Source organism: Bufo gargarizans, chromosome 3, assembly GCF_014858855.1.
Source record: "Bufo gargarizans isolate SCDJY-AF-19 chromosome 3, ASM1485885v1, whole genome shotgun sequence".
NCBI lineage: Eukaryota > Metazoa > Chordata > Amphibia > Anura > Bufonidae > Bufo > Bufo gargarizans.
The window spans coordinates 435,435,720-435,449,103 of record NC_058082.1 but is presented as its reverse complement, the minus strand read 5'-3'; the positions used below and the strand labels follow the sequence as shown (position 1 = coordinate 435,449,103).

At 40.0% G+C, this 13,384-nt stretch overlaps 1 protein-coding gene across 1 annotated transcript in view; it reads right to left on the bottom strand.

Moving 5' to 3' along the window:
• TAFA3 (TAFA chemokine like family member 3) overlaps window positions 1–11,644 on the bottom strand; it is a 499,239-nt gene extending 487,595 nt beyond the window's left edge. The window contains exon 1 of the mRNA XM_044287162.1: window positions 11,299–11,644. The gene's annotated coding sequence lies outside the window, so the exon portion shown is untranslated. The remainder of the gene's footprint in view (window positions 1–11,298) is intronic.
• Window positions 11,645–13,384: the final 1,740 nt, after the last annotated feature.

Genomic DNA, 13,384 nt, shown 5'->3' with positions numbered 1-13,384 from the left:
CTGGTGAGATGGTCCTATTCTTTGGGAGATACCTTTTTGTACACCCCAGTGCAATGAAAATTACCAGTCTCAGCTGCTGCCCACTTCCTGGTCCTAGCTGGACACCCAGGAAATGCCAGGAAAGGCTCATTCAGCCAATCACAGCCTGAGGCAGGTTAACAGTGATTGGGGAAAGAGGCATCTCCAGCATTTCATGTGTATCAAAATAGAAGCATCTGTAATGGATTGGTAAGCTTCAAAAGAGCATTGGCAGGGGATGAGTGAGGATAAGTATGGTTCTTTTTTATGTTTAACATACTATGAGCCATATATAAAAAATGTAAAATAGTTGGACAATCCCTTTAATGAAATACTATGGTTCTGCTGCATTAATTAATAAAATGTACATTTTAAATAGAAAGAACTACTGAGATTTTTGTACCATGTGGCTGTCACTGAGATAATAGATTACTGTGCTATTGCTCTTGCTTGTCTGTTCTGACCTCAACATTAGTATCAGGAAATTGTTTGAAATTACGCACATGTTATGAGCATTCGGTGTTGCTTTATTTTGAAGGCATAAAAACTGTATCTATCATTGAAGCAAGGTTTGCAAAATCTCAAGGCCTGTAAATCTGGTAGACTCCACCATTGGTGGGTATGAACTGGCACAAGGTGTTACCTATACCGGTCACGTACCCATTTACAGTGATTTTGGAGCAAATTAAATATTTTACTTTTTTTTTACTTAAACTAAGACTGCAAAATAAACACTCTGGAAATAAAGTTATGGTTGTGAGATGCAAATCCATCAAAATATTTCCCTATCCTAAGTGCAAATGGGTATAATTTAACATAAACATTTTATCCATACGTCTCAACAATGGTGCTTTGTCAGTCAACAAGTAATCTTAATATACAAGTATGCATTTCATTAAGATTAAACAAGGCTTTTGACATGTTCATGTGCATATAATTGGATTTGACGCACTCTATACATCAAGTTTTGACAAACACAAAGGCAAGTAAATTTCATAACAACATATGGTGCTAAAACTGAGAAGATTTAGTAGTACCTTAATATAAAATGGAAAGCTTCATCACTGGTTTCTGGAAGGATTGTTACACCGGCTATAAAGGAGCCCCATAATACAAGTTTAACTACATGGCCATTGTTGATGGTATTGGTGCTGTGAGGTGTAAACCTATGCTTTAGTTTATATTCACTCAAGAGAAGCAAGAAACTGTACTCTACTTAGGAACTTAGTTATCATTGAGTGATCTGTAATTCACAGGAAGAGCCCAGGAAAAATCCATAAAGCTCCAGACCATACAAATAGGTTCAAAACATTAGGTACACCCTGGAGACCAAGAATCTAATTTATGCAACTTCTCTTATTTCCTTGATTTACACTTGAACACCTCCTGTCTGCTTTACAAATAGAGATGACGGGACATACACAATTCATATTTTACCTTCACAAAAGTGTGTAAATAAACACACTGAACAAAAATATAAACGCAACACTTTCGGTTTTTCTCCAATTTTGCATGAGCTGAACTCAAAGATCTGAAACATTTTCTACATACACAAAAGACCCATTACTCTCTAATATTGTTCACAAATCTGTGTTAGTGAGCACTTCCTTCGCCAAGATAATCCATCCCACCTCACACCTGTGCAATATTCATGCTGTCTAATCAGCACCTTGATATGCCACACCTGTGAGGTGGGATGGATTATCTCGGCAAAGGAGAAGTGCTCACTAACACAGATTTAGACAGATTTGTGAACAATATTAGAGAGTAATGGGTCTTTTGTGTATGTAGAAAATGTTTCAGATCTTTGAGTTCAGCTCATGCAGTAAACAGTAGTTCAATTTTCTTTGGGCAACCAAAGCCATAGGATAACAGATAAACAAATTGATCAGCCAGTATTAATCAGTCTCCATTTGCTAATTATTTATCATATTTTGGTAGAACACCCAAGTAACGTTAATTAGTCTCCATTTGCTAATCATTTATCAGGTTTTGGTAGAACACCCAAGTAATGTTAACCTTAAAAAATTGGTATATGGCCAACAGACATGCCAATAGCTCTATAAATGTTAAATTGTTGACAGATTCTCTGATAATCAGCAGAGACTGCACAACGAACATCTACTGTGTAATTAGCACAAAATCCCTTAAAGAAGGTCTCCAGCAATTTTTTTTAATTTTTTTTTTGCCTATTAGTTCGTCTAAATCCACCTCAACTCACACATCAGACCTCAGACCTACTGATGCAGCTTCAGCCTGTCTCTCCTGCCACCTGTCTGTGATAGATCTTACAAGAAGGAAGAAAGCAGTGTGAAGCTACAAGTAATAGAACTACATTAGAGATTCTGCACACAACTCACAGATAATAAAGACAGTGTGAGTCAGGGGAGTTTTAAAACACTGCAGCTAATAATGGTATGGATCCACCTACTGTATTGTTGCATTCCTTGTCTCTTAAAGGGGTTGTACACTTTTTTATATTACCTATCCTCAGTAGGCGGGGATTGGGTGGAGGAACGACTCCTGGCACCCCAGCCAATCAGCTGCTTGAAGAGATTGCAGCGCTCATATGAGCACTGCCTTCTCTTCTTTGCGTACCTGCTTAACCGCAGGGGTGAGCAGATGTAATTACATTTCAGTTATCCCATTTACTTTAATGTAACTGCTCCTTTGAATGGGACGGATGAAATGTAATTACTCCTGCTCATCGCTTCGGTTGTGATGACAAGCAGGTAAACAATGAAGAGAAAACAGCACTTGCAAGAAGGCTGCATTCTCTTCAAACAGATGATCTGTTGGGGTGGCAGAAGTTAGTAAATGTCCCCCTATTTGTAGATAATATACACTAATTATCCTCATAGGCCTGTCTGTACACCATTAGCGAATACACCCAGGAGTGAAGAATGACAACAATAGCTAAATATGTAATTAGCATATACACATATTTAACAATTGACCCCCCAACTTGTTAAGAACTTTAAAACTGTGTAAACATCAAGGGGTCATTTATCATTTAAGGTTGTTTTTGTGTCAGTTTTAAGTCTGGCTTTGTGTGCCTTAACCAAATTTCTGAGATTGTGTCTTTGGGGTTTCATAAACTGTAAGCCATAATCCTTCAAATTATACCAAATAAAAGCTTGAAATATCTCGCTCTGCATGTAATGAGTCTATCTCATATGTTAGTTTCACTTTTTAAGTTGCCATTACTGAAATAAATGAACTGTTCACGATATTCTAATTTTTCGAGTTTCATCTGTATGTGGTGTGAATGTAATGTAGTTTACACCTTTAGATGTAAAAGAAGAACTGGGGTTTTCAGTTGTGACTTTTTCGCAAAAGTTGAAGATAGTAAATGAGCTGTAATCCAGGTCTAATCTCACTTTAGACATAGACCATTGTGAAAAGTGGTGAGGATCATTAAAAATTTCACAGTTGCTATGAAAATATAGCAGTTGCCATGACTTGCAAATTTTTCTTAACGCTACAAAAATGAGATATCTGCTTTCATAAATGACCCCCCAAATCCGCATACATTTTTAACAACTAGCATTATCAACCTACACAATTAAGATAATTTTTTACGCCATATCTCCATTGTTGATGTATTTCCAAACACTGTAAAATAGCGTTCATACTATGTACGCTGACTGCTTCATGTGATGGAGAAATCTTCTCTCTCCCTCAGCCAAGCCCTTGTCCTACACGGCAGAATACAGCTAACGTAGGCATGGTATCACCTCTGATTGCTCTGGGCTTTTGAGTCCTTAAACATGAGATTAAAAGCATCCTAGTTTTATTCCGTTATTTATGTTCTGTTCTGACTTTTACATTTACGGCTGATCATTAATTTAGCCAACATGGCCATCGTAGCAGCTTCAAAGCAGCAGTACTAGATAATTTGTAAATAATTTAGGAGGCAGTTAGAGCAAACAAACATCAACATGTCCCCTGCTCCATCTGATTTCTAGTCCATTTCCAAGGTGAAAAAGGAAATGGGAAACTATTCTTTTTTTTTTCACTACAATTAATTTATTTTTTTCAATTTGTGTTACAATCAGTCGGATCAAGTTTAATCAGTGAAGCCGAAAGCCTTTCATTGTGAATAGACACATTGAAAAGACCTTGGAATAGGTGAGGAATCATGTTTTCATTGCAAGGTCTCAAATGTTTTATGATTTACTAAGCATTGGCCGCGCTTTCATGTAGTTTTGCACAATTCTATTTAGCCACTTTTTAGTTACAACACTTCCTGGGAAAGTTGGGTGACAAACTATATGTCCAGCCTACAAGGATTAGCATATAGCTGCCAAAATAGGGACAGGCAAATCTGTCTGCCTAGGGTGGTTGTACATTCCATTTCCCAGCTGATATATATACTGTATATGTCCCCCACTGGGGCTCTCTCTGTGAGCCAGGTCAGGACAGCAGCTCCTTAAGACAGGTCTCTTCACGTATCAACCCCTTCAATAATTAGCAAATATGATGTTCAAGACTCTATAAAAGCTGAAACCCAGTTCACATGATGCCTGCTATACTGGTTGCCACTCAGCTATCCCATAAGCAGACAAATAATATAGCCATTTGTGACATATTGCTAGGGTATGCCACCAATGTCAGATAGGTGGCTATCCACCTCTGGGACCCACATATTTTTTGTGAACCGGACCCCCAAAGCGAATGGATAGCAGTTGTGCATGCTCAGCTTCCCTCTGTTTATTTCTATTGGACTGCCGAAAATAGCCGAGCATTGGCTATCTCCAGTGTTCCCATAGAAGTGAATGGAGCAGTGGCCACACTTGAGTGGTGCGCTCTCCATTCACATCTATGGGACTGCCATAAATACAGTAGCTGAGCTCACTCGTTCAGCTATTTTCAGAACCCCCATAGAAATGAATAGGGAGCATGCGGCGCATGAGCAGTGCACTCTACTTCTCTTTGGATGATATAAATCCCAGAATGAGGATATAAGTCCCAGATGAAACAACCCCTTTAAGATTTTGGGGGAAATTCACTGGTGTAAAGTAGAACTGGCTTAGTTGCCCATAGAAACCAATGGGATTCCACCTTTCATTTTTCAGAGCTCCTTTGATTTGAATCTGATTGGTTGCTATGGGCAACAACGCCAGTTCTACGTTACACCACTGTGATAAATCTTCCCCTTTATGTTTAGGTTTATTTTAATTTAAAAGAAGTGGGTGTAAATGTGTGATGGTGCTCTGTGTGGGAAACTATTGTTCTATTCCATATAATCTTCTCTTCAAAGAATAAAATGCTACAGCTTTGGAAAAAATCTGAAACGCTGTTGATTACAATTAGATGGCATTATTGGTTATTCATTTCATGAAAATTGTATATTTATTTTTATTGATTTACTTCAAAATTATATTGTTTCAGTATTTTCAGGAGCCACCTGAACTTTGTTATTTTCAAAGAATTTATTGGACTTTAGGATTATCTTGTCAAGAGCTACAGTCTACATTTTTACTAGCTGTACAAAGAACGTCATCTGCATGCAACAGTAAGGGCTTTTTCACACGAGCGGATTCCATGCGTGAAATCCGCTGCGTGAAAGAGAGCCAAGCCCCGCACTGGACAGCAGAGACACGGAGCAGTAACATGATTGATAATGCTCTTTGCCTCTCTGTGACCTTTTTACTACAAAATCACGGTGACAATTTTATCTCACTGTGATTTTGTAGAAAAAAGATCACAGAAAGGCCTCATGCACACGACCGTTGTGTACATCCGTGGCCGTTGTGCCGTTTTTGTTTTTTTCGCAGACCCATTGACTTTCAATGGCTCCGTGGAAAAATCGGAAAATGCACCGTTTGGCACCCGCATCCGTGATCCGTGTTTCCTGGCCGTGAAAAAAATAGGACCTGTCCTATTTTTTTCACGGCCAACGGTTCACGGACCCATTCAAGTCAATGGGTCAGTGAAAAATCACGGATGCACACAAGATTGTCATCCGCGTCCGTGATCCGTGTCAGTGATCCGTGTCCGTTTTTTCCTATCATTTCAATGGCAAACTTGACTTAGATTTTTTTTTTTTTCATTTTTCATGTCCGTGGATCCTCCAAAAATCAAGGAAGATCCTCGGACGAAAAAACGGTCGTGTGCACGAGGCCAAAGGCAAAGAGCATTATCCATCATGTTACTGCTCCGTGTCTCTGCTGTCCAGAGCAGGGCTTGGCTCTCTTTCACGCAGCGGATCCACGCACGGGATCTGCTCATGTGAAAGATTCCTAATGCCTGTGGCATACATGTGAATCTGAATGGTAACTATTAAAGGGGGTTTCTCAGTTCAACAAATTAAATTTATCATGTAGCCAAACTAAAAGGGGTTGTCTGGGTTCAGCGGTGAACCCAGACATACCGAAATTTTCACCCAGGCAGCCCCCCTCATATGAGCATCGGCGCATGGCTCCGATGCTCCCCTTTGCCCTGGCCTGTATCGTGCAGAGAAAATACTTTTTATGGAGATCTGGTGACGTACCAGGCTCTCCATAGGTACTGCTTGGTGGAGGCTTCTGTGCAGCAGTGAGCCCAGTGACGACACTAGCACTAATGGACCGGCTTTAGCAGTACCCTAGCCTATAAATACCAAATAGCAGTCCCCTAACCTGCCCATCAGAGCCGGTGACGTCACCGGGAACACTGCTGGGCAGAAGCCTCCCCCTACCAGTTTGCAAATATAAACAAAGAAGCCCTTGCCCTGCACGATCGGGCAAGGGAGAGCATCAGAGCATGAAATGCTCCAATGTTCATATGAGAGGGCCTGCAGGTAACCCCTTTAATACAAGGCACTTACTAATGTATTGTGATTGTCCATATTGCCTGCTTTACTGGCTTGATTAGTTTTTCCACTGCATTATGCACTACTCGTTTACAGGGGTTACGACCACCCTGCAATCGAGCATTGGTGGCCATGCTTGCACACTATAGGAAAAAGCACAGGCCTCTCTGGTGGCTGGGACTATGGGAGCGCACAAAGGCACCACAAGCAGCATCTCCCATTCCAACCACCTCATATGTGTGCTGCATCAGTGGCTGTAACCCATGGGAACAAGCATGTGTATAATGTGATGGAAAAATTCATCAAGTCAGCAAAGGAGGCAATATGGACAATAACAATGCATTAGTAAGTTCCTTTTACTAACTTTATCTAAATGATAAACGCTATTTATCATTTAGCATAATAAATGTGAAGTTCCACATTAAATACCATAAAAGCAATAATAGTATATAACAGGATACATAATAGGACTATCATTATGTATTGTACTGTAAATACTCAGACTACCTCTATCTGCTTGTACTGAGCATTATGAGAGGTCCACTACAGTCATGGTCCTACCACTAACAAGACATTCTGCAAATCTGTTTCCACTATCACAGGGTCTAATTCTTAGATATTCAATATCAATGGCACCGCGCTTACCTAAATCCATTGCGGTACACTTGCTACACGTTGGAGCAGTCACAGACTAGTTGGCTGAACGCTGCGGTAACCTCCGAAGAAGGAACTGCCGTACCTGTCTCCCAATGCTCGTTCCGTGGCTGCTTACTCCTGTAGACTGTAGTTGAAGGTAATACAGGGTAATTGGTTGGAGTTATCTGTTTCACGGTGCGTGCCCCGGCCGGTGGCACAATGCCGTTTCTACAACTAGTACAGGAAGTGGTCACACACTGTACTAGTTGTACAGTGGACCACTTCCTGTAGTAGTTGTAGAAACGGCATTGTGCCACCGGCCGGGGCACGCACCGTGAAGCAGATAACTCCAACCAATTACCCTGTATTACCTTCAACTACAGTCTACAGGAGTAAGCAGCCACGGAACGAGCATTGGGAGACAGGTACGGCAGTTGCTTCTTAGGAGGTTACGGCAGCGTTCAGTCTGTCACTGCTCCAGCATGTAGCAAGTGTACCGCAGTGGATTGGGGTAAGCGCAGTGCCATTGATATTGAGTTTTTACTTTGACATTTGATAGCAGTTTGTGCGATTCTGCTGTGGCACTGCAGCTATTAATATAGAGGGGAGAGAAAGCGCCAGGGTTATTACTTTCTGTTTAATTCCTAGATATATCTTCTTTCAAGATATACACAGTAATAAACCCTAAAAGAAGCATCTATTGTGCAAATAAGCTAACATAATCAATACCGAGTCCTTTGCATTTGAGGAGGCCAAACAAGCGTGAATTCATATCACACATATAAAAAATGCTGAAAAGGCTGATAATAATATTCAAATTTCAATTCTGCATCTTTTAGTCCATTACAGCCTAAAACAGTATTTTGTAATCCTTCTCTGTTTTCATAGCCAAGCTGTTCTCTTGAGTGTGTTGGTCATGCAAGGCAGCAGTTGGAATCCTAGTTACACCTGCACTTTTCGCTATCACTTTTCAAGGTCACTTCTGCTCCAGCTTTCATGACATTTTTTTATTTTACCATTTCACAAATTATCCACACACCTGCTAAAGGTATACTCTGCCTAGAATTGTTATTCTTTTTCAAACTTACTTGAAATTTAAAGTAAAACTAAATGAGATAATCTTATATTATATATGGTATTATACAATTTAGTCAAAAATTAATTGTGGTAAAACAAGTCATGTTTCAGTCTCCCTGAGATGTAACAAATGCCACTGCAATGATTCACTTTCCTCTAAGTAAGGCTCTGGTGCCTGAATCACATTAAAACCATACTAAACCTAAGGGAAACTTCTAAAAACGCTGCTAATGACATTCTTGCATATAAATGAACAGTAGATATTCTCAGATATGAGCAAAGTGATGATCATGGGCAGATATTTTCTTGGATTTTCTAGCAGTAATCCTCTAGGACACTATGTTTACTCTGTCCCAGCCTTAAATGTTTGTCATCAGGTCAACCCCTCTTGGAAATGAATGCTGGCCTGCTACACAAATGAACGCCACAAGAAAGATTTCTGAAATCCCGAATGATCAGCCGCAATAACTGGGGCAGTAAATGGCCAACTATGTCATTCAGTATAGGTGGAGTCCACCAAAGCAAGAGCTTCTCTCAGCTGGTTAATAATAGAAGTTTCTTACTGGGAGGCCTCCCTCTACAACATCTATATGCCCTACTAACAGAAAGAGGTTCTAGTGGTAAGATAACCCCTTTACATGGCTGTTTAAGGGGAACAAAGGGTCATAATCAAATATACAGAAATTTGAGATAACATGGACATACAGTAGTGTCCCTAGTGTTCAAGAAATCCTTCTTTCTCGTTGAGATGCTTATTCACTAGGCCTAACCTTTAGGTAAAGGTTCACCTACACGAGCTGAGCAAATCATATTTTACTGTCTTTATTTTGCCATTTTTCATTTTAATTTAAGACTTTTGCTTAAGTGACATGCTACACGGACCAGTACGATGGTATCTGGTTCTTCATCTTGTAGTCAAAAAAAGTTGCATTAGAAGCAAATTCTACACAACTCAGTTTCTGCTTCCAAACTCCATCAGTTGCTGTGGGTACTATAAAGCTGTAAAGTTTCCGTTTACCTGACAGTTTTACTTCTGGCTGAAAACAGCCCTGAAGCTATTAAGGAACTCCTCATTATCAGACCTAGAGAACAGCTTAGCCTTGTACTTCTAACTTCACCATATGTACTGTGATAAATAGCAAAATATAGCACTGGCTGCTATAACCTAATTAACAGATGAGGAACGCATCAATGTCTTCCACTATGCCATATTTGTGTTCAGGGTTAAACTGTCAATCTTTCCTTTTTGTCACAAAGCCAGAGGATTCCCATTGGGATTGTGTAAATCTTGGCCTTGCTAAAAGATAACGAGCAAAGGCTCATTCTCCACAGGTATGAGAGGCCTGTGATGCACTTTCTTTGACAGGAATTATTATATTGAGGCTACAGAGTGGTTTTTGACAGAATTCTCCTCATAAAGACAACAGCAAAAATACATAGTACCAAGTACCAAGATTATAGAACCAGAATTATCCTTTAAAGGGTTGACTACATGGTGTGTATAACTACATCCAAGTTATACTAGACAAATTGCCGATTATTGAGACCAAGACCTACGGTAGATTGCATTAACTTTCCTTGAGTTTCAGGCCTTAACATGGAAAACGAAAGACGTACAGATTTGTTTCTACTAGTTGACTAATTGTGAGCTGTTCCACAAAGCTCCCACCATGCCTTTCATATGTTCACATCTCACCATGCAAGGCAAGACAGATATACATGGACCTTACACAGGGACATAGACATCAACATACACAGATATACACACAAAGATAGCCAGATACAACTACATAAGCCTTGGCAATGTAAAGGGCTGTGGGATCTGTCGCAGTCTTAAAATTAACCCTTCACACTGCAGAAACAGTAGCGTAATAATCATATATTGGTTTATTTGAACAATTTTATTTCTAAAAAAAAAATCTGAGCTTGGATATAGATAGACAAAAAGACAGACACACACATTTTATATATATATGTTAGTTGTATTGCTTGCTTGTATCTACTCTATATAAATATATATATATTTTTTTTAAATAAAAAAACTAAATGACAGCTCCAGTACAGTTTGTGCTCCACCAAAGCATTTGCATTTCTTTTTAATTGGATAAGTGCTTTCACTAAGACTGGCTCCATGAAAATGCGAAAGGCGTTTTAATATAACACAGTCAAGAGCCAGAGGCATAATACATTACTATACCAAGAATTTTACATACAATATGCAGGACATCAAAGTACCTGAACTGCATACCACATACACCGTATCATCAGAAATCCAGCTGATGTGCCTAAAAGCCATGCATAAAATGCTTCGTTTGGATTTTTGTATACAATGAAACCTCAGCTAGCTAGCTCATTCACACAATTAACCAGACGCTTTGATTCCTGAACAAGGAGAATACAGAGGAGCATGAAAGTAGTATTACAGGCGAAGCATAGAGGCAAACTTTATGTAGTAGATGCTGATTCTCCCTCCATTCTCCCCTCCAGATCATTAACATGTCTGAATGATTGATTACAGAAAATAAATTGCTCTTCAGATGATTGGAAAAAAATATATATAAGGGGACTGGGGGGCCTAGGCGGGTTCCTTGGAATTTTAATTTTCATAATTTTTTCCATCAGTACCACCACGCTGTATCTTAAATATGTACCAGACAGACACCTGTGTCTGATTAACACACTGATTCCAATCATAAATCAAGCAGAAGTTGAAATGTTTCTCCTCAGCAGCTGCAATCACATAGAGGGGATTAGAGCTGGATGTGACCTACCTGTGCTCTTTCTTTAAAATCAATATCCATCAAAGGACCCCAGTTATGTTTCCATGTTCACGGAAGGGTACATCTTCCTCTCAAACCGAACTCAACAAACTTATTCTTCAAGCCCAAGGTTGCAATCCCTCATCCATTAGCTATCCAACAGAAAGGGACAAAGAGGAAGAAAGAAAAAAAAAAGAATGCAGGTGACCAAAATGGGTTCTCCACAGGAACTCCTGGTTACACCTCCCAACTGCTTTCTATGCTTTGCAGAAAATCAGACTTTCCCTCTAATCCAAAGTGGAGTGTAGATGAGGTCCACAGGTAAAGCAGACAGGTACCTGGCTGCTCCTCAGATGGGGACTGCGTGTGTGAGCAGAGGAGTTCCAGAGATGCTAATTCAGAAAATGTTGTCTGGTCCGCCTGCACTGTAATTTGAAAGAGATGCAGCCTGTGGTACCACAGAGAAATGCATTAGGCTTTGACTTCATTGGCAGCCTTAGCTTAAGCAGAATCCTCAGGGACTGGGAAGGAGGTAGGATGGGATGTGAGGGCTGTGGAAGAGGCACAGTGTCCCCTAGTGCCAGCTCTAGTTACAGCATGGACGTTCTGTTAAATACAGTAGCATGCTGTAGTGTGAGATACCGGCAGTGTGCATGGTTTGCTAGGCAATATCTGACTAACAACATGTAGGAGTAGCAGCAGTAGTCGTAGGACATGTCTGTACGTGACCTATATTCTAAGATAAGTATCTTTTCTGATACAATAAAGGCACGGTACAATAATGATAATAATAATTAGGGATGAGCGAATTTCATATTTTGAAGTTCGTGTGCGAGTTCGTGTTGTGGTATTTACTGAATTGCATTATGGATTCCGTTATCACGGACCATAGCGCAATTCCATGACGGAATGCATAACGGAATGCCTTGAGAGGCATTCTGTTATTCATTCCGTCTTAATAGAAGTCTAGGAGTCCTCTCCTGGATAACGTAAACCGGAAGGATCCGTTATGCAGCCCATAGACTTCTATTATGACGGAATGAATAATGGAATGTCTCTAAAGGCATTCCGTAATGCATTCCGTCATGGAATTGTGTTATCGTCCGTGGTAACGGAATCCATAACGCAATTCAGTAAATACCACAACTCGAACCCGCACACGAAGTTCAAAATATGAAATTCGTTCATCCTAATAATAATAATAATAATCTTTATTTATATAGCGCCAACATATTCCGCAGCGCTTTACAGGTACAGAGTCATAAATAACATAGCGTCAACAATTAAAACAAGAGGCATGAGGGACCTGTTCACAAGAGCTTACACTCTATGAGGAGATAGGGGATACGTTATAAATATATGGAGAATGTATTGTTCCCCAGCTATTTGCAGTATGTAATGCAGTACTATAGGTAAAAGTTAGGGGATGATGATCAGTAACATGTTAAAATCCCACAGATGGTAACAATGATTTGTGTATGAATAGGTAACAGCTGTGTGTTCTGGAAATTATAGAGTTAATAAATACCTCGCCCCGCAGACGGGTATATCTGCTCTTGGGCTCATTAGTTTAGTGTTATAGTTCTTTCTTACTACACCGAACACAGACATTTTCATCATTGATTGCTTTGGCAATTATCATTGTAGCTGTTAAAGTTCCAATATTATACATATTGGGGTAGATTTATCAAAATTGTTGTAAAGAAGAACTGGCTTAGTTGCCCGTAGCATCCAATCAGATTCCACCTTTCTTTTTTCAGAACTCCTTCAAAGATGGAATCTGATTGGTTGCTATGGGCAACTAAGCCAGATTTCCTTTACACCATATTGATAAATCTCCCTCAACATGTTCTCTAAAACATCCATGTAATGCCTTTACCATCTGTGACGCTGTCCGCGATCCAGCTGTGTTTGATCCGTGGCTCTGTGAATTTAGAGCTTGTTCACACGACCGTGAGGACTCCGTGCCCGTGCTGCAGGCCGTATACAGCAGTTCTGCAATACACGGGTCACCAGCCATGTGCATTCCGCATTCACTTGAATAGGTCCGCAAATCCAGAGATGCGGAACGTAACGGAAGCACGGAACGGAACCCCAC